The sequence below is a fragment of the Diuraphis noxia genome, unplaced genomic scaffold, assembly GCF_037042655.1.
Source record: "Diuraphis noxia isolate RWA-SAM2 unplaced genomic scaffold, SU_Dnox_SAM2 contig0004, whole genome shotgun sequence".
In the NCBI taxonomy this organism is placed as follows: domain Eukaryota; kingdom Metazoa; phylum Arthropoda; class Insecta; order Hemiptera; family Aphididae; genus Diuraphis; species Diuraphis noxia.
In genome coordinates this window covers 18913799-18936576 of record NW_028301714.1, presented here as the reverse complement: position 1 = coordinate 18936576, position 22778 = coordinate 18913799, and the positions used below count along the sequence as shown (strand labels likewise).

The 22778-nt window shown below is 30.2% G+C and overlaps 1 protein-coding gene across 2 annotated transcripts in view; it reads right to left on the bottom strand.

Annotated features, from left to right (window-relative positions):
• The window catches only part of LOC107169305 (prestin-like), a 70734-nt gene that overhangs the window by 6186 nt on the left and 41770 nt on the right, over positions 1-22778 (bottom strand). The gene's annotated exons all lie outside the window — the stretch shown is intronic.

Sequence of the window (22778 nt, the reverse complement as noted above, 5' to 3'; positions counted from 1 at the left end):
AGGTGGTAATATAGTTGGTGTTGTTACCAATAATTAATTTATATGTTTTGACAACATAACATTTGTTAGCAAAGGTATTACCAAATCCTTATCAATATTCAAGTATTATACACCTATAGTACACATTAATTATAATTTGAATAATGTATATCAACATTTTTTTTCCAATCGTATAATTAAATTATCTGACCATTTCCAAAACTATATTTATGGTATAGTTACGAAATATTGATTTGTAAAAAATACTCAAAATGCTATAAATTGTTATGTTCATTAATAGTTATGTTTAATTTATATATTTTTATTTAAAATTTTTATAAATTCGGTGTAGAGTGATTTTGGAAACTATTTAGATTTACTTTAGATTCAATTATGTTGTATATATTTCAACAATTTTATCGAAAACCGAGTTTTACATCAAGTACCCACCTAAGTAAAAATAAATGTCTTTGTTATACATATTTATGTTTTAACTAAAATGTGGGTAAAGTTAAATAAAAATACAATGCAATTTTAAAAAAAGTGCAAGGATAAAGACTTTTATCGATATCGAAAAATAATAAAATTGCTATACAGGGTGATTCTTTTATCAAACAACACTCATTATTTCAAAAACTATTGACTTTTTTAAAAATTTTTTTTCTTCAAAATTTTAGATCCGTCTTGTTTTAGAACTATATATTTTTTAAATATTTTCATTTTTCACCTTTATATTTATCAGGTAAACCATTATCAACTTTTGATTTTCAAATGACAACCTATACTTAAAATACCATAAACTAAAAACGCTATTTTTCAATGAATTTTCACGTTTAAATTTTCATTTTTCATTAAATCGTTTACAAGATATAGTCTCCCAAAGTTGGGTGGTTTTGGGTGGTGTTTGTGAGTTATAGGTGTATGTTAGCTAGGTATTTACACACGAACACCCTATAAGTGTTGTTTGATAAAAGAATCACCCTGTATATGTTTAACTTGAACGTATTTTTCCTTATTCAAAATATACTTCGACATTTGTGTAAGTTGGTAATATATTTAATTTACCTTATGTTTCTAATGACAAATTAAATTCCATTAACTAACCATCTATTAAGAACCAAGACGAGTACTTACATAGGTAATAGTAGTGTCTGTGTGTGGAATATATTACATGAACAATAACTTGACAAGTTACAAGTTGACTAGTGAATAGAACATTTTTTTTTTTATATAAACAATAAAACTACAACGATATTTTGAGCAGTAAATCAATGTACATCATTTTTGGCATGAGTATTAATTAGGTATAGTATACATTTTATAATACGTATTATTTTTGATTAAGAAACGATATAAATAAATAACAAATAGATTTAATATTTGATTGTTACTTATTTCAAACCATTTAATATTCTTATAATTAAAATATAATAAAAGTGTGTATTGTCATATACGTATATAACATTATAACCTAGATATTAGCAATACACTTTCTGTAATGGATTTTTTTATATTCACCGGGTACTAATGTGTTTGCAACGATTAAATTGATTGAGAAAACTCTCGTTGCTCGAAAGTTAAACTATCAGATATAGTTCATATTTTTTTTATATATATTACTATATTAGAATAAGTTTCGGCAGCGGTGGCAAATTGGCTGACATTGTTTACATTGATTTTATATAATTTTTTACATAGGTAGTTTTGTTTTTACATATTATTTTATACTATTTGTTTACAATAAATTTTCGATTTCAGTTTCTTTTATGAAGTTAAGTGTCTGTTTGATGACTGATACGTTTGGACCTAATGATTGGTAAAGAAATTCTGAGATGTTGTGTTTGGTTCTTGCATCTTCTGTTTGTCTGCATTCGACGAGTATATTTTGTTTGATAGTCAAGTGAACTCCGCATGCTGTGCACCTGGGTTGTTCTTCTTTGCTCATTAGATAACCGTGTGTGAAGCGAGTATGTCCTATTCTTAGACTTGTTAATAATACCTACTTCTTCTTTTCTGTTATGATTTGCTATGTTTTTCCAACGTTCTGTAGTTTGTTTTAGTTCGTTAAGTTTGGTTTCTTTTCTTCCCCATTTGTTTGACCATTTTTTTTCAATCGCAGCATTGATACACCTTTGTGTGTCTTCATAAGTACAGTATTTATCGCTTATTTCTAAGTTATGATTATTGGCTGCTTCCTTTGCTAGACAATCTACTATTTCATTACCTTCTATGTTACTATTGTTCATTTTATTATTGCTTGATGAAACGTAAAAAAGCCATATCCTAACTACCTAATAAATAAAATTAAAAAAATAGAGTTATTTTTTCTTTACGATAGATGATTTTACCACCGTATAGGGATATATTATGTTAATTGTTTTGCTTTGTGATCATATAATTAATTTAAAAGTCCAACTTCAACGGGTGTAATAGAAAAAAAAACAATACAATTAAAACTCTTCTAGGTAGTGGGTGGTTAGGTGACTAAATGCGTTCAACATTAACGTTTCGTTGACAATATTTCTGTAAACTTAACATGCGTGTTACGTGGGTCGACGATAAGTTTTAACGCGACGATGAAAAAGAAAAAACGAAACATTAAAATCTGTCTTCACTATACACGCGGTCGTTTTGTCACCGAACATTTTGTCGTCCATGTAGTTAATACGTCATTACACGGATGTGTGCATTGTGTGTACGTATAAATTACAACAGCTTTTTACTGTACATAGTCACATATACACGTATATATATATAATATTATGTAGGTATTATATTATTCACAGTGGGGTGATAAATATATATGTTTCGAATTCTCTGCCGGATGACCAACGTTTTTCTTTCACTTCAGTCCATATTAATAATAATAATAATAATATAATGTCATGATATCATAGTAAAATATTATTGTCATCATTGTGTATACTTTGTGTCGTATTCAATAATAATGATATGACGTGTACACGCACCGCACGCTCTACACAATCCGCAGCAGTCGTAGCCAAGTCGTCGACGGTTATTACTTCGGACGCTCGTGACGGAAGGGCAAGACGAATCGAAAAGGACAGTTTTCGTCGAAAGCCAAGAAGTATAATACTATAGCGCACAGTACGCGTGTGTGGCGTTGATCACAACGGTGCGCTCCACGTGACTTAATGTCTCGCCGCCCGGTATGAGATCCGGTGCACCCCCTTCCCCGCGCGCGACTGCCATCACGGCCGACTGATGCTCGTCAGCCCCGCGAGAACTCTAAAAATAATGTTATTTAATTAATGCGATGTTTACGCAGTCAGTGTCCGGACTTGTTGAATGATCTTTTCGGGTTATAATGCGCGGACGTGTATAACGCACGTGTATAATATTATATAATATAAATATTATAAAATATATTATTATTATTATTATTATCATAAATCTGTTGTCAGCTCATAATTCATTCTCTCATGGTGGTGGTGTTTTGACTGGGCCGTCACCGTCGTCCGTCGTGTTCCGCACAGACACACCAAAACACATAATAATAATATACACAATGCGCACGCCATCCTTCACAGTGTTCCACCGCCGCCCTATGTGGTCGCGTTTAACCAAATACACACGATAATATACACAAACACGCCGGAGAACCACACCAAACGGTGCCACTCGAGAGGGTGCTGTTCTGCAGCATTTACATCACGAGACTCGTATTTATAAATATTTACCTCCATATGCGTGGCGGCCGTTAACGCGCTCGGAGACTTTCGTCGTCGCCCACACACGTAGAGCCGGTCCCTCGTGTAAACAGTTCGAAACCAATACAATAATAATATAAAACATCGTAGCGGTCGCCGAGTCGCTTGTACAATCTATATATATATACTGGTATATATATTATGCATAGATACGTGCTCGGTCAGCGCCGACGGACGTGTAGGTATAAGGTACATCGTACATATATTATATATATATATAATTTTGTTATTTATTATTGCACGCGGAGAGGCGTTTGCGGGCGGACAAACCGCGCGAAGTAGGTGTATGTATTATGGGGGTGCCTATCCCATTATATGGCTGTAGCACGGCACGCCGAGCCGGAATCACGACTGGACTGTGAAAATCGTAATAGTAATAACAATTGTAATTGGTATCAGAGGGAAAACAGACGCGACTGTACTCGTAAACGTACACACTAATGTAAACCGTCGCGGATTTGGCGAGCGAAACGGATTTTCCGACCAACGTGTTCTGCGATCGTCGTGATGCAATACTATACCGCCGCCGCCGCCGCCGTAGCAGTCTCCTGTTCAAGCGGATCGTGCCGAAGTCGTTACGTTCCACAGTACCCACCTAATGGTCGACCGCGAGTAAAATACAAAAAATGACAGAAAATAATATTACGCGACGTGTATCAAATATCAAATACCGGTTGGACGGTGGTAATAATATATATAATATAGGTAGGTATAATATAACAATATAGCGGTGTTATAGGAAAAGAGTAAGAACTTTAAATTTTTCGGAATGTGACTGCCCACGGCGAGAGTTTTTTTCTGATTTCAAATTGTCTAATAATATAATACGGTACACATAGTATAGAATGTTACCGGTCGAAGCCATTATTCAAATTAAAAAATTAAAATAAAATAGATATATGTATAAAATGTTTTTGATACGTTTTCAATCATTTTACACGAGGTTTTACCTAGATATAAGACTGGACTGGTGTGTTAAGTAAGTGCAGCAATATTTCGTTAAGAATTAATACATCGTACGAATTAAATGTTTTTTTTTTTTGCCCGTAACTTGAATGATGAAACTTTAATTTTTCAAAATTATGTAACCCTGATGTTTTTAATCTATATGGATTTATCATTTTTTGAACAAAAAACCTGATCACTGAAATATGATATGTAACTATATGAATATTTAAAAACTAGGTATATAGAAATGTACTGTATTTCTCTTTATTTAAATTGTTTTATTATTGTTTATGTTAACGGGTGATCAATCTTATTATTTTTTTTTTTTTTTTGAACTGCAGGAACGAAATTACTTTATTTATCAGAACAGTCAAAACTAGTATTTCATGGGGTTCAGATAACATCATTTTTCCCCATGGTTTTAATAAAGTATATCCTAACTCGATGAATTATTACTTGATAATATTTATAAATATTTATAATACTTAATTTATATATGGTCTTAAAAAAAAAAAACAGCTACAAAGATGATATTATTGCGTGCTGCGTTAGTTATGATCAGTGGTTTCATTAATTTTTAATTTTATTATTTGTAATTATTTTTCACACTATCTGGTAAATTTATTGGTTATATAACCTTATTAAAAATAATAATATAATTACATTTTCTACTGGAAATTATTTGAATTTGTCTATTTTTATTTTCTATATTAATAACATAAAAAATTGTAATATTAAAATCATTTTTGTAATTTTATGTGTTGTAATAATAATTATTATATGCTAAATAGAGTAGTTGATACTGTCTATAATGCAATCTTAAATACTTAAATTAATTTATTAATACGATTATAGCCTATAATAGTAATTAAATTGTGCATGCTTTAACTATGATAATTTATTTAATAAAAATTAAATATAAAATCAATATTATATAGTGGACAATTTTCAAATACCAGTATATGTAAGTTTTAAAATAAAATATTACTTATAAGTAAATTCTAGATGTTTTATTGACATTTTTTAAATGACAAATTTATTTTATCTAATATATATATATATATATTAAAATCATATCATACTATAATACCATAACTTAAACACTCCTATTCATTATTGTTTTTTCACACAATAAGTGTATCTACTTAATATATTTTTTGAGAACATAATACATAATCAGTTGTTATTACTTATTAGTAATAAGTATTAAGTTATTATTTATTATACTCTACAATTCTTATAGACATATAGCACATACCTATTGATATGAATTACGATTTCAAAAATTCCATATAATAAATAATGATAACAAATAATATAATATGTGGTTTATTTGTAAATTGCATAAAAATAATAAGGTAGGAAGCTATAGATAATAATTTAAAATTTAAAGAAAGAAATAAACTAAAACAATTATTACAAATCTCACAAAAAGTATTTTATGATACAAATAATTTCTAATTAGTTTTGCACCAAAGTACACTTAAAAATATTTGAGTATGACACTTAAAATACACCTGTAACCGTATTTAACTCCGTCTGAAAGTTCCTCTAATCAAAAAAATATTTGTATTTTTTATTTTAAATTGAAAAATAATATTTACAAAATTTTGATGGAACCGTATTATACTATTAACCTATAATAGTACTAATAAGATAACCAACAGGTACCTATACCAAATACTTATAATCTTTTCAAATGTTACTAAGTATTAAATAATAAAAAAGCTTATAAAATTATAGAACCAAATTGGATTGACGTTTTTATACCTACCCTATTTTCTCATCGTGTGTGTGCATCACATATAGTGATCGAAGTTGTAAGCTCAGAATGTTTTTATAATTATTTCAACAAGATAAGTGACTTTTAGAATTTGAGAGACACGTGCAGTAGATAAGATAAATAATGAATAGATATTATCACACAACGTTTCACGACAGCATTCAGTGTAATTATAATTATAAAATGCATTAATTTTCAGTGACCTATTCATCATCTCCGCCCTCTTGACTAACATGTGTTCATTTCGGGAAGTTGGTGATTGCGCGTATGAGTGAACGATGAAGTGTTCTAAACTTAGACAAAGGTCATTAACACAAAATTGGCGTGATTGAAACCACAAAAATATTTTGAATCCTACTCACGGATCACTCCAGTAACGATTAAAACTTAAAATGATAAACTATACAATCGATGGTTATTGAAATCTAAGTGTCTACAATGTATATTGACATAATTAATATTATAACAAATTGCAAATGTCAGAGATTTTTTTGATTTTTTCACAGTAATTTGGGCCCTGTTTATCACCGAGGAAAACTCTTACTGGCGATACAGGAGAAACTAATCTGAACTCCTAAATGTACGTAAAAAAAACGTATTTAATGATTAATGATCTAAAATATTATGATGTGACAAAGACGGACGTGGCATTAACGTATACGGCCTCTCACGAACACGAGATCGTCGATGTAATAATAATTAAATAATATAGTAAGGAAAAATATGGTAGAAATTAGATAACACGATAGTTTGATTGTGGCTGATATTTGGTGATGATATTATATAATATATACATATATATATAACCTAACCTAATACCTAACGATAGCAGCGTGTATGTTTTGATTTAAAAAGGACGAGTAGCGAATTTCGTAAAATGGGGTGAAACTAACCGATGACGAGTCCTCATCGTGGCACGCATCAAAACTACGCTAGCAATAAAAACTACCCCTTCCAATAACGACGTCTGTACGTCCGTGTACTCGTGTGACACATAGAAATACATATAGTATGAGGAGTTGTGTGTGTGTGTTTGAGAGTGTCAGACCGGTGGGGATAGGATTTGTGGTGGAGAAGCTTTCAACGAAATGAAACCATCAACGGAAGGACACACTGATATATGTATATCATATATATATTATATATAGGACAACAGCATCAGACCTTTCTGAGGAAAATAACGAATATTTGCCGCAGTCTCGCGGAAAGAAAGTAATCACACCGCCACCGCCGAATAAGAAAGCGACTCGATGGGGTTTGGGAAACGCAATGGGGTCGAGAGGTTGATTTATGTACGAACTATATGTGTGGACTGTAAGGAACCCGATGATAATATAACTAACGAAATCTTGTCAAAAGAACGTTCTGTGGATTTTCTAACGACTATAGGGGTTTCACAGAGTACACACGTTGTTATTTTAGTTAATATATTTTTTATTTTTTGTCTCAGACTCATTCACTGTAGCTTTTTATACATTCAAATAATTTGTTTTTATTTTCAAACCACTAAGAAATCATTATGTTTACATGTTTACAGATATACACTATGTTTTAAAAAAAAAATTATTTACGAGTGTTTTAGATTAATATGTTTATAATTTTTCATTAACATTGATAACGTGTTTAATAAATTATTATATTTTTTCATAAGCGTATTTTCAATAGACAAGTATGACATCACGAAAAATCAGTCTCGAGATTGCCATAACATAATGTGTCAAATGTTTTGAGTTTACAATTAACTATATGACTCAACTGGTCGGTGCTTACTGCTTAGTGATACAATACTATTATAAATCACTTTTGTTGGTGATCATCAATGATTTTATATTGTTTTACATTGTTCTACATTCATATTGACTATATGCGACAAAAAATAAAAATAAAAATAAAGATAAAAATACATCTGCTGCAGATGTATTATCTAGAATAATTAATAATTTTACGAATCCATTTTCGAGTTATCTGAAGTGGCCGCGTATGACAATAGAAACGATAACAGGAACATCTCCGTAGCTACATAATATCCATATTGCATATTATAATTTATTTGACTCATGGTTAGACATTATACATCGTATGTATGCATGTTAACTTGTAGTGAAGTGCTACACCGTTGGTGTAAACCATGCAATCTTCTTGATCATAAAATTATGGTTTACAAATTTCCAAATTTTAGGTAATTGATGAAAATTTATAAACAGTCATTGATACGCGTTGTAATGTGAAAAACAAACATTAATGTTTTTTTTTATTATTTTTTATTTTTTTTTAAATAGTTAGTTAATGATAATAACTAATAAGAATCGACACACGTATATTGTGTTTTATGTAACAAGTTGTAACGACTAGCGGTAAGAGTTTAAGATTTTAGCAGTACGGACACATTACCTTAATTGAATAAATATATTAAAGGAATGCATAGTCGACAATTACAATTTTAGTAGACAATAAAACCTCTTCTGACGAATCACTTTAGTAAAAATGTAATTTATAAACGCACTATTCAACGAACACATACGATTTTAGATACTTTGATTTCCGTAATTCAATTGAACTTTTACGACATTATTGTTATAAATTATAATAATGTGTCACATAAAGTTTTCCATATTTAATTGAATTTTATCTATAAATCCCCAAAAATCATATGAAGAAATACGAGTTTTAAATTTAAAATAGTGATTCCCTTGATGCTCTAGAGGTGCAATAAGAAAGATTAATTTGATATTTGTATTTGAGGTCAAACAGGTACCTTAATGTTCAGGATGAAAATTGGAAATATATAGATTTTTATAAATATATAAAGGTTGTCTCGCGAGGATTTACCCATTACGATATCTCACGAAATAATAGCGGTATAAAAATACTGGTTTTAGAATAAGATTCGCAAAGAGAAGAACTACAATTATTTCATTTTTAAATTTATTTTGATGTTTTTGTGAAAAGTTTATTTTTCTGAAAGTATTGACGTGTCAAAGTTTTATTTCCATTAATTTCCTAATTTTTGATTTTTTTTCTAGTTTTGAAGAAATAAAATATGATTATAAATTTATAACTATTAGGAATACGGAGAGCATTCGGCCGCCGGCTATATGGGAATGCGCGCGGCGCGGTGGGTCACATGTTTGATAATATTATGGTGTTAAATAACTCGCAATTTTTCTAGAAACTAAAAAAAATATTAAAAATCAGGAAATTAATGAAAAAAAAATTTTGAAACGTCAATATTTTCAGAAAAATAAACTCTAAAAAATGGCTATGTTTAATTATAATAATAAAATATAATAATATATTTTATAACTTTTTTACCAAAACATTAAAATAAATTCAAATATGAAACAACTGTAGTTCTTATCCCTGTGAGTTTTATTACAAAATCATTATTTCAGGAGATATCGCAATGGGTAAGTCCTCACGGGAAACCCTGTATATACATTATATATATATACATATAAATAATTTTGATTAGTTACTAATGCAGATGAAGTAAAAACATGCATTAAACTGCTGCGTTTATGGCCTCGAATAAACAAATTATATTTTACAACAATTAATATGGATTTGTTTATAAAATGATTTTTCTGTTTGTTTCCTATTATAGGCTCAAAACTACCCTATCGATTTGAACGAATATTTCAGGGATTGTTCGTGGAGAGAAATGTTATACACGTTCTGAAATATATCAAGAGTTAAAAACCAAAATTGAGATACACCAAAATAAAGCCGTGTATTGTATTGATGATCACAAACTAGTTTAACGGGAACCTATTTTGCAGGGCAAACGCCGGACAGGGTATATAGATTATACTCAATAACTTCTCAATTGAATTTGACAAAAATCTATTTTTATAGATATCAAAAAAGTTTATTACGAAGTAGTTTAACCGACATAAAAAAAAAATACCAAGTTCTAAATCCAATCTGTGACTTGCAGTTCCCTAATAAGTAGGTCGAATTATTTCACAAAGCTACACTGAGGCCGATTTTACCGTGAACATGAGGTACACTAAAACTGAGATACACCTAAATAGCGTATATATTATTTATAAGATTTGCCATAAAAAAAAAAACTCCAAACGGGTGAAGCTGAGATTTCAGCTAGTATTTTTTATAACTCAAACTATTTCTATAATATAATATAGCACATCTACTTTTTAGCTATAATATTTGTTTATCTACTATAATTGACTTAAACATTGTCAAAGTGATATATTATACTTAAACTTATATCCATCGAAACGTTTATAATAAATGTATAAAGTATGACATTATCTTATAACTGATATATTTTATTTTGTATTTTGTATTCATTCATTAATCGTTCGATAAAGTTGTTTCGTTAGAGAGCCATGATAATTTATTAGGTATAGGTTTTGTATAAAGTCTAGTTACCTCTAAATCTATTGCGTGATTTATGTATGATCAAGCTAAAGAAATGTTCCTTAAATAAGCACTTCATATTATTATATTCAACGCCGCAAGCCAATTGTAATATTTTGTTCGTAATAATTGATAACCGCATTTTATGAGTAATTTGATTTTATAATAATTCCTCAATGCGTTTATAATCATTAAAACAATTTACTTGTACATAAATTGGTTGACTGGTTTTTTCTTCCCAAGCATTTTTTTCTTAAAATTCGTTTCCTCCCCCACATAGATAATTGATATAACAACAGACATGTAGAAGAATTATTTTATACCAAAATAAACTCTCATGTTTATTATAAGATATAATTTGTTTATTTGAAGCCATAAGTATGACAGTTTGATGCGTGTTTTTACACCTTATCTGCACGAGTAACCAATGGTAACTATATATAATATGTATAAAAAATAATAAATTCTTATTAATTTCTTCTATAGCAAATATGATTTATAAAATTATAACCAATGGCAATGATTTATAAACAAAAATAAAAATTTTGATTTATTCATTATTATGAATCTTAAAACCCATTGTTTGAGTACATCTTTAAATTCTTAATTTTAGAAAATCCATTCTTAGTGCACTATATTAGATAACAAATAAATTATTATTGAAATTTCGAATATCTAGCTTATCATTTAGGTTCTATATTGACCAGTCAGTCAGGACATTTTTGATTTTTATATGTAATATAGATAAATATAATTGAACTATAATAGTTTGATATTCGATGTTCATATTTTTACAAATTTTTTGTTATTGCAAATCTAGATTATTAAAGGAATCACTAATCCAAATTTCAATTCGTACGTGTGTATTCATTTTTAAGAAGTAGGTATTAGAAGTGGCGATCAGTGAGTGAGTTTTATTTATATATATATATATATATATATATATATATATATATATATATATATATATATATATATATATATATATATATATATATATATATATATATATATATATCATAGTTAATGATTGTTACGGTAATAATGTAATTACCCTTATACCTAAATAAAATTTCCGAATTTCACGCAGATATAATGTACCAAAACTTTAGGAAAAAATGTCAAATTATTTATCAAGCATATATTATAATATTTTGTACACCTATTAACGGTGATGTATAATATTATAATTGGTCCGGTAGTTATAGGTATGTGTTCTCAGAAAACTTTATAATCTTCGCGACAAAAAATAACGATTCAGGACGGCACACGATGAAAAATAAAACATTTTGCGTGGTTATTATAATAATAATAATATCTCGTCAACCGTGATCAATATTTATTATGATGTTAACGTTGTCTATCAAAGGAAACGGAGAATGATGATCTACCCCTTTTCTTGGCGCCCATTCAAACGTCCCAACATAACACGCCGCGGTGTGTCTAGATGCGGCGAATTCTACTTGAACCACAGCCAGATAACTATATAATCAAAACTAGTTTATTGTATTAGCATAAATCTTCAAAGCGTTTGTCACTGACGTGTGTTTTGCCTGTACTCTGCATTGTAGTGCGTATATAGTTAGCCAGAAATGTCGTTTTGTCGGCCAAAGACACTAAAAATCGACCGTCAAGTCCGTTGACCGTAATGAATTTAATCCGTTTTCTAAATTATACACGCAGAACCACATACACGCATAATAATATTTAGCACCACTTTCATATCTATTCCTTGGTTTTTTGTATATACAAAACGATGTAACACAACGAGCATTGGGATATCGAAGGAATATAAATTATCGGATAAATTTCAACGCACGTTCAATATAAATATATACAGATTGAATCATTAAAATATTCTGAAAACTCTAAAACTAAGACAATAAGTAATTATAGCCTATATAGGCTTAAAAATATCGACTCAGTGTATTGTCATATTATATACCAGTAAAATAATAATAATATTATGTATTATATTACAAATTATAATATGCTTTTACACGCAAAGTTTTCGTTCTCTTGAAAAATCCGTAAATCCGCTTTATCTATTAAATCGACGAGAACAATAGCCGACTCGCGGCGTGCAGCGTCTAATGCATTTATAGTTTCGATCGTTTCTCGTTTAGTATACATTTTATAATACGATCGACGATAGATGTTTTTATCACATTTCGGATCGCGGTCAATGCGACGATTGATATTGAATAATACCAAACAGTTTACGTCTGATCACACCGATGCACCGACTAAATGCATATACGCACAGCGGTCTTTACGCCTATACCACTATTTATTGCAGTAGTATTACCTTGATAGTTTGCGCAGCTCCTCTGATACGCTATATAATAGTATAATGTACTGTAATACTGTCCGGGCCTTCGCAGGGTCGATTGTTCCGGAACAAATTGAGCGGGAACAATAATTTTCGTCGATAAGCCATCGACACAACCGTCGTGCGCGTCGTTAGAACACGTGCCAATATAATATAACAGCGGCTAGGGACGCCGCCGTGCGAAGAATTTATTGCCAAACGTCGTCGCGCCAATTGTTTTAGCCGTTGACACGCGCAACCGCGCAAAATATCTGTTATTTGTGCGACAGGAGCCCCGTGGTGGGGAGAGGGGAGAGGGGTTGACTCCGCAGCGGCGGAAGGCGTCGTCACGCGCGCAGACTTAGCTTTGATCGGTTGTGTACAAACGACAACGTTTCGAAAAATGTATGTCTATGGCAGTCGTTTTGCCTCGTTCGACCGTAGTTTAAAAAAATGGTTACCAGTTACCACTAGTACAGATGTGTTTTTGCGGCTAAAATCTGCCACCACCGCTTGGTTAGGTGTTTTGTGTGAGTGTGTGTATGAGTTACATTATATGTAGTAATTCGAGTAGTCTGGTAACAAACGATGTCCTTGTGACCTCTGAACAAAAAGCAAATTGTAATCGTTTTTGTCGTACACACTGGTGTGCCACACAACTTTATAGAAGTTCAGAAGAGTTTACCTTTGAAATAACTACAAGGTTATCGTACAACCAATCACCATCGACTAAAGTCTTAACCCAGTGTTTATTTCAAGGGTGCTCTGGGTAGGTAGGTTAGGGGGTAATACCCGACCCAAGGAGAAAAATGTATATTCCCACCCCTGAAAAATGTATGACGATACTACCTGGGCTCATTAAACGTGATGGGATGTCTCATAATATGTGAAATGAGTTATCGGCTGATTGTGAGTAATGTTGTTAAATATTGATAAATACAATACATTTATGACTTAATCTCTGAATGAAGTATCATAAATAATATTAATAAAATGTTAATTACATTTTTTTAGAACTTTTTAGAGTTAGACAAAAAATTTTGAAGATGCTATCTAATACTTATAAATTGAACTCAAAACGATATTTTTACTACTTTTCATTATTTACTCCTGTAGTCCTATAGTCTTATGTTAAACTTATACCTCCTTAAAAATTTACAATACATTTCGGAATAAACGGTCTGAAATAAACTTTAATATTCTTAACCATACCAGAAATCCGTAAAACTATTATCCGTTTTTATAAATAGCATACGTTTAATGGTTTGTTTTTAACATCCGTGACTCAAGTCAAGTATAATTCCATATAGATATTATGTACGAGTATGTTATTCAAATAGAAAACAATAATTATATATTATATTATAATTATAATATACTAGGATGACAACAATCGATGGTTTTCAAAACCAGGAAGTCACATTATATGTAAAATTGTACACTCTAGGTATACAAAATCATTAATCAAAGCATCAGATAGCTATGAAAATACAATTTCATTGAGACATTGAGTACACTTTTTGATTAAGCTTTAGTATAGTAACGCATTCGTATTTATCAAAACATTGCACTTTTCATACGAGCACTAAATTGCACGCTGAATATTAATCAAAACTTAGACATCTATTCAATAACAATATTAAGTTCAGTATAACCAGTATAAATGAATTAGTATCAAGTTTATTCTTCAATGAATAGTTTTGGACGAATTCATGCACGATGCACGAATATTAAATGCATTACATTATTGAAACACTACCGTAACACCGTCGCATATTGTGTCACTGCACTGATGCACGATGCCAATGTTTAAAATTAAGGCGTGTCAAACAATAACTTCGTACGATACACGTATATGGCTTATAGCACTTTGTAGAAGTCGTAAATAAACCTACTACAACTTTTTGTTTGCTTTTAATATCATTAGTGATGTTTCTATATATTATAATTTTGACCTAACCGGCATCCATCAAATTTAAAAGGACAAGAACCAATTTCTTTTATAAAAAATTTGTATTTTAGGATCAGTATACACTAATATTTTGCACCTTCTTTTTTACCAATTAAGCTTATCTTTAACCCTTATATTTGAATATCAAACTTCTGTTTTTACACAGTACAATTCCATTCATATCGATTTATCATACATCTTACATAAATAAATAAATAAATAATCAGAAAACTATAACTAATAATATTTTATTGACCAATATTTTATAATTATTAAGTGACAAGTTAAATACGAGTATTCATTGATTTTTAAAAATTATAATAATTTAATTAAATTAAAAATATTAATACCTCATTTGCTGTCAATGTTCTATAACAATCTTGGAGAGGGTTGAGGGGGGCCATTTAAGAAACCACATTATAACAAATATACATAATTATGAATTGAGTGATTCACCAGCTATAGAATAAATCAATTTTTCATCAGTCAGTTGTTGATATACGTATGAAGTATATACCTATTTATCGATCTAATCGAATCGTTGCACAATAATATTTAGAATTATATGAGGTAACTAGTGATGGCACTGTTAGACATGTGACTTGATGAGGCGCGGTTGTACGCTTACAAAAATAACACACCCCCCCCCCCCCCGTACCGCCCCACACCCAAAGACTATATTACCACTGGTTCCCCATAAAAAAATATTAGATATTATTTAATTTATCTACTTATCTACATAATATACAACTTATGTTCTACAATTATAATTTATTTTTATTACATTTTATAATATGTGTTCTTTATTGTATAATATTTTTGTTTTATGTATAATTACCTAAGAGAATAATAAATTTTTTATTATAATATTGGTCAGTCACTGTATACAACGATCATTTTAAGGCTAAAGAAAAACTCTTACTTAAATATTTTTCAATATTAAGAGTATTTCATAAATACAGTGATTACATATTACAGTGATCCACAGATATTATTTATTATTTTATGATATCTTTATAATAATACAAATGTTATGATTTTTCATTATTTTATTGTAATATTCACACATTCGGTGTATTTTATAATATCTTTAATATTTCCTTATGCAATATACTCGATATTCGTAATTATATATGTATGTGGAAGTAAGATTTTATGAATTTACGACGTTCAACTTCAAAAGAATTCTCAAATTAATGTAAATAAAAAAAAAAAAACAGAACTCAATATTAATAATTTTTTTTTTTTTTAATGGGGGTTGAGGCTTCAACAACAAGGGCCATTAGCCTGTGGAACTGTCGGTGAGGGAACTGTTGGTTTTGGTACTCGTGGATGTTTAGGCAGAATTTCGAATGGACATCCGTAGGTTTCTGTCATGCCCGGGTGGGAGCGATGGCCTCTCTTTCCAGACAGCATGAACTTCCCGGAAATCGATGCCGCCCATTAGGTAGTTTATGTGACTCGAAACATATATAGTGACACTATATATAGTACAATTATTAGGTAACAAATAATCAATTTCATATCTCAAGTATATGCTTCACATTAAAATATATTATATACGTGATATCATAATAATTCTTAAGTATTTCATCATAATTCAAACGCGCGGAACCATGATTATTCCAACCAGTACGTAGTGAGGAAATATTCATTAGATGGGCCAATGTTAGGTGGATTCCCTCATTCCCGACATTTGTATATTACAAAAAGTTAGTTATCAGCATATCATTAATACAAATATAGAAGTATATAACCTAATTATAACGTATTTTATCATTTTGTCAGTAACTAATAAGTATTGGCGACGATGGCGACGTAATGCGCAAGCAGTTCCAGCAGCGTCGTCGATAACAAGAAAAAAAAGTGAATAATAAGTGTAATAAAAATACGTTTAAATATATAAATAAAAAATGAATACCAATAATACTTTTAATGATTATAATGACAATAAAATTCAAATATTCAATATATATAGACACAATTTTCAAATGAAATACAAATATACAATAAATATAATTTTTATGTTTTATAAAAAATCTATTAAACATTTTGAAACAATTATAAGTCATTATATAATAATGGGCCTTTCTGAATACTTTGAGCGGGTCAGCTTTAGTCCGGACACATATTAGGGTGGTCCAGGCACACCCTGCCCCCCTTAGCTACGTGACAGATTCCAACTAAATATCTGGATTGAATAAACACGTGGTTGAAATCATATAGCTAAATCGGTAGTATACATTTGAAGTATATTGACATACAAGTCTCTTGTAGTATAAATATATAATATTTAATATTAACTTATATCTATAATTGCAGATTAAAATAACGCTAAATTGTGACAGTTAATAAACGTGTGGATATAATCCAATGGTTTAGTAGGACACGAGTTTTGAGCTGGTTCGAAGCTGTCAAGTACCAATGTACATGTTACACTGTGATGGCATTGTGTAATTATTATAATATTCAACACTTCTATACTCACTAGTATTTATCCTAGATCAATAATTGATTTTAAAATTTTTAAAACCAATTTGCTAATAATAATCTCGAACTTGATATCATTATCAACCATGATATTATTATAATGAATGATCATTTTATTTTTTTAACACGTAATCTAACTCATCATTTTTTAATATTTTTTGTATAACATTTTTAATTTTTAAATACAACCGTATTTAATCTATACAAACCTTAAAGATTATTTACAAAAATAAAAATAGATTTATACTTCTGCAATTCATGAATAGAAAGCAACAATAACTAAAAATTATTGTTATTTATTGTGTTATCTTCTCAAATGAACATGCATATAGGATAAAATTGTTAAGAATTATTCAACGTGAACCTAAATATACCTACTTGACATAATCCGATTATCAAACTCATATCATGCATTCAAAGCAAGATATTATTGTGCGATATAGTGTCGCTTTTCAAACTCAACAATATTTATTTGGCACGGTGTATGCGTGTTTAATTATACTTGAGATTCATAGCAATATAGATACAACTTACAAGTACTATAATTATGAGCATAACTTACTGCCGTGGTACAATAACATTATCTACAATACGGATATTTGATGAATTAGTAATTAGTCAAAGTATTGGATGTTATATGAACGAATCATTTTCCATTTGGCGTCTTGGAACATGAGTAATTGAGCGAAGCAAATCGCTTAGTGCATAAACTGTTTACTTCACAAAGTTTGCGCTTTTGTATGTACAGACAGACCACGTCGATGTGCGATCAGATAAAAGGATTTTTTTTACAGCAATAAATCAAATATTGGAAATCTATTACAAATGTTGAGAGCTTGTATTATATTATATACATATTATACGAGCGTAAGACTGAATAGTTGTTGTAATGAGAGTTAGTTAGGTACATATATGTCATAAATTACATTTAGGAACGCGAATGGTCGTTGAATTCTAATCGGATAAGGTGAGTAAAAATTGTTATAAAAACGAGAAATTATACGGAATATTATTTGGTCACAAACATCTCATCACGGCGGGCAATCGTGTTTTAGAAAACGCAATGGCCGATTAATCAATCCGGAAGATGTAATTACAATTATATTTTTTTTTTTCCAACGCATTAAAACAGCAATTACGGTAATATTATCATATTGTACCACATGTTCTGATGTCTATGCGTGTGGACAACGGCGAAACTGGCTGGCACCGCCTCTGCAATGTAACAGAACATAGTAATTCACCAGCCTTGCTCTACGACTCAATGTTTTCTCGCCATATGTATAATATACATAATACGTATTAACTACATGATGTGCAAACTGCTGTTTTACTTTGTACTTATATTTACGAGCCAATAACTATAATATATGTTGTCATACTTTGAGCTTTTTCGTCTAGATTTACATAATATCGAGCACAATGTGGATGGAACTTCTAAAAAGCTGCGTAAACGCATAATATCACATTACAATAACACGCTCTGCGATCGTCGCGGTACGCGCTTTGTCGGACACAACCGACGGCAGCATCTGTCCCGTATCACTCGGCCATTACCCACCCGTTCACCAGTTCGCCATACCTTTCACAGTTGTCATTTGGGCGGTTGTGCGGTGACTATCGGGGTTGTGGAAAGTCGAGTACTGCCGTTCGAGTAAACTTTTCGTCAAACATCTCTCTACACCGAACCCCTGTCACCCCTCCCCTCCGGCGTATTGTCCTCTCGACCTTAACCCCCCCCCCCCGGCTCTTATGTAGCAAAACTCTAGTCACAAATTCGATTTACATAATTTCGTCTTGGTCCCCACCACAGTTGTGTGCATAATATATAGGTTTTGTGCATGGTTTATACCCGCCTGCACGTCGCATTGCAGCTCACCACCGTCGTAATTCTCGGGTTGTATAATGGAGTTATTATATTGCAGCATTTATCGCTCACGACTTTTGCAACTACCACCGCAAACGACAAAGGCCATGATCGGATATTTTCGTTTACCTAACCTCGAAAGGTTACCGTCAGTCTGTAGTATATTATACGTAAATGCCGATAATTCGTCCGAAACAAATCAATCCCATGACCCATATCTTATTCCATTCCATACATATCGATAACAATCACTGCATAGCATCTGAGGCACAAGAACTTCAGTCGTTCCAAAGTGTTTGTATGGTAGCAATTTATCTTCAGCTGTGATCTGTGCCAAATCTCATCAAAAACCAAAAACGAGTAAACATTTTCTAATTTATTACAGATACTTGTAAATCTAAAATAGTATTTATATACTATACGCGGAAAATTAAAAAATCATTAAATTCAATGTAGGAAGTTAAATTATTCAAACAAATTGTTTACATTAGGTGATCAAGGCGGTTGATTGCTTAAGATAACTATCGACAAGGCGGGAAAACAACGGAATTATTAATATTTAAAAAAATATTGTAAACCATATTACTATAACATATTATATGAAAAGATATAAATATTAAATACTAATATAAAAATTATTAGAATCCTCCGAGGGTAAGAAAAAGTATATAATAATTTATAATTTGTTTAATTTTAGAACAACGACTTAAACAATTTGTGAATTAAAAAAGTCTTTAGAATTCATCCCGGAAACTCGTTTTGTCGTATTTAAAGACCTCCGAGCGCGTTAAACCCGATGTTTTTAGGGTTACGCACTAGTTTTACTGTACAATTCGTTGTATAAATCATGATGAACAGTGGCCAAATGCTAATGACATTGTAATTGCGCGTCCGCATTACATATAATGTGCTTGTATGCGCGTTTATATGTATACAATAATAAACATTAAACATATACATCTGTCTTTTTTCTACATAAACGCTACCAACAATAATTTACTATAAACACAACCGTAATAATAATAATAATAATAATAAAAATAATAATCATAATCATAATAATTGCTTTACGAGTACGCGGCGTTTCTAAGGGTTTTGGACATTTCATAACATGTGGCTCTTCTGTAGCACCATTAGCGTGGATCGAGGGCCTATGATGGGACCGAAAATGTCATTATCATTAGAGTTCATGGTCGTTAGCGTTTCCCGTCAGATCTCCGAACTCGCGGGTCGGAACGTTTCGAGTTTTTGACCGTTCACACCCTCAGACTGGTGTGTTCAAGGTATACTCCGCGCCACGCCATCGCCACCACGCCACCACTAGAGTCAACGTTATTTCCTGTACACGAATTGATTAAAAAGACCCGATGATGAGTGCCATCGGAATCATCTCACAAAACTATAGGTATAAAGGTACCGCACCAAACTTGTTCGTGTGTTGAATCGATTATGTAATTGAATGTAAGAATCGTAAAGCGATCCTAAAATTATCCGAAACCATAATATTATATATTATACGATGCTTTTTCAAAAATGTTTACTGTGAAAAAAACAAATTACTATTATGAGTGTCAAATTAAAATCGTATTATGTGAATATACAGCAAACGGTATACTATTTTGAGTCCTAAGAAAAAGTACCAAGAAATATATTTCATGTGTTATAATACTTGTTCATCAAATTCGTATGAGTAGTTTAGACCAGCCTTGTGAAAAATATGTTTGACTGAATGACTTCTACGTTTTAAGCTTATGTGAGAAATGTTATATACGTATATATATATAACAAATCACAATACTTATTATTTAAAATTTACTTATATAATCTTTATATATTGCATTTCATCATCTATTCAAGTAGATTTGTATTATATTATATTAGTTTCTCAGACTTACTAGAAAAATGAATACTGAATGATAATAACTAAAAGCTATTATTTGGGAATAGTAAAATGTCAGACATAATATTATTAAGTTTATATTTTATACACAATTATATACAATACACATAGGAGATATATATGAAAAATGTATTTATTGTCATTGTAACTCATTGTAAGCATGGTTTTTTAATGGATTACGGTCTGCAGATCAAGAAAACTTAACCTCGTGAACATAAAAATAAATTTATTTTTTAATTTTTTTTACATTGTAATTTATTGGAATAGGTTACGGTATAGATAGATACTATAGGTACCAACATTAAAATCTTCCGAATGTATAAAAATATAATAACATAAAAAATAAATAAAATAAAATAAAATTTAAATGCTTGTAAAATAATTGTGACTATGTATTTCTTTTATTTTTTAACTGCTATTGTAAAAATATGTTAAGAGCTTTGTCTTAATTTTCAAATCTTAGATATAAAAGGAAAATTTTTTATGAATTTGTGGCATAAAATAATTTGAGAATTTTCGTGATTTTTACGTATGTTGTCAGAATTTAAACTTTGAATGCTTATAAAAAGATTTTGATTTTATTTTTCGACAACTATTATAAAAATATGTTAGGAGCCTTGTATTAAATTTTCAAGCTTTTCTACCCAACAAATAAATTTTTATCGATATTAATTTAAAAAAACTAATAATGATAGAAAATTGCATATGCCTATAAATAGTTCAACTTAAGTCAAAATTTTTTGAAAATCTATGGTTAATAGAATATAAACATTTGGTGAAAATTTCATGTATTTATAGTCATTTGTTTTAAAGTTACATCAAAAACAAAAATCGATTTTGTTGAAAATTGATTATACGTAAAAATTCCCGTTTTTTCCTTAATTTTTAGTTTGTTTATTCCGATTATTATTTAGAAAAAATATTGAGAATTTTTCGCTTTTGATCCCCGAAAGTACCAACTAGATTCACTTTCTGATCGAACAAGGTATTGAAGTCGAAAATCGAAGGATTTTTACTGCCCCAAAACGTGATGACAGACACAAAAAAAAACACACACATCATGGTAAAATCAATACATTCCTCGCTCCGCTCAGAATCTAAAATTGTTTGAACTTTACTTGGTAGGTATCAGAATCAAATTAAAATTAAAATCCTTTCCTCATTACAGTGGTGAATGATAATTTCGAGTGATGGTTTTAGATAATATTAATCACAACTTTGGTGTCAACGAATAAAATAAGGTATTCGAACGAAAGGTATACAATATTGCGCATACATAGATCCCCTTGGTCTATGATATATTGATATATGTAATGATGTATTTATATACACTACGGAAAATACTACAAATATATCAAATTAATATGCATAAATATGTAATAATTAATTTTACTAATAGGACATTTTATGATGAAATCAATATAAATATCTAATA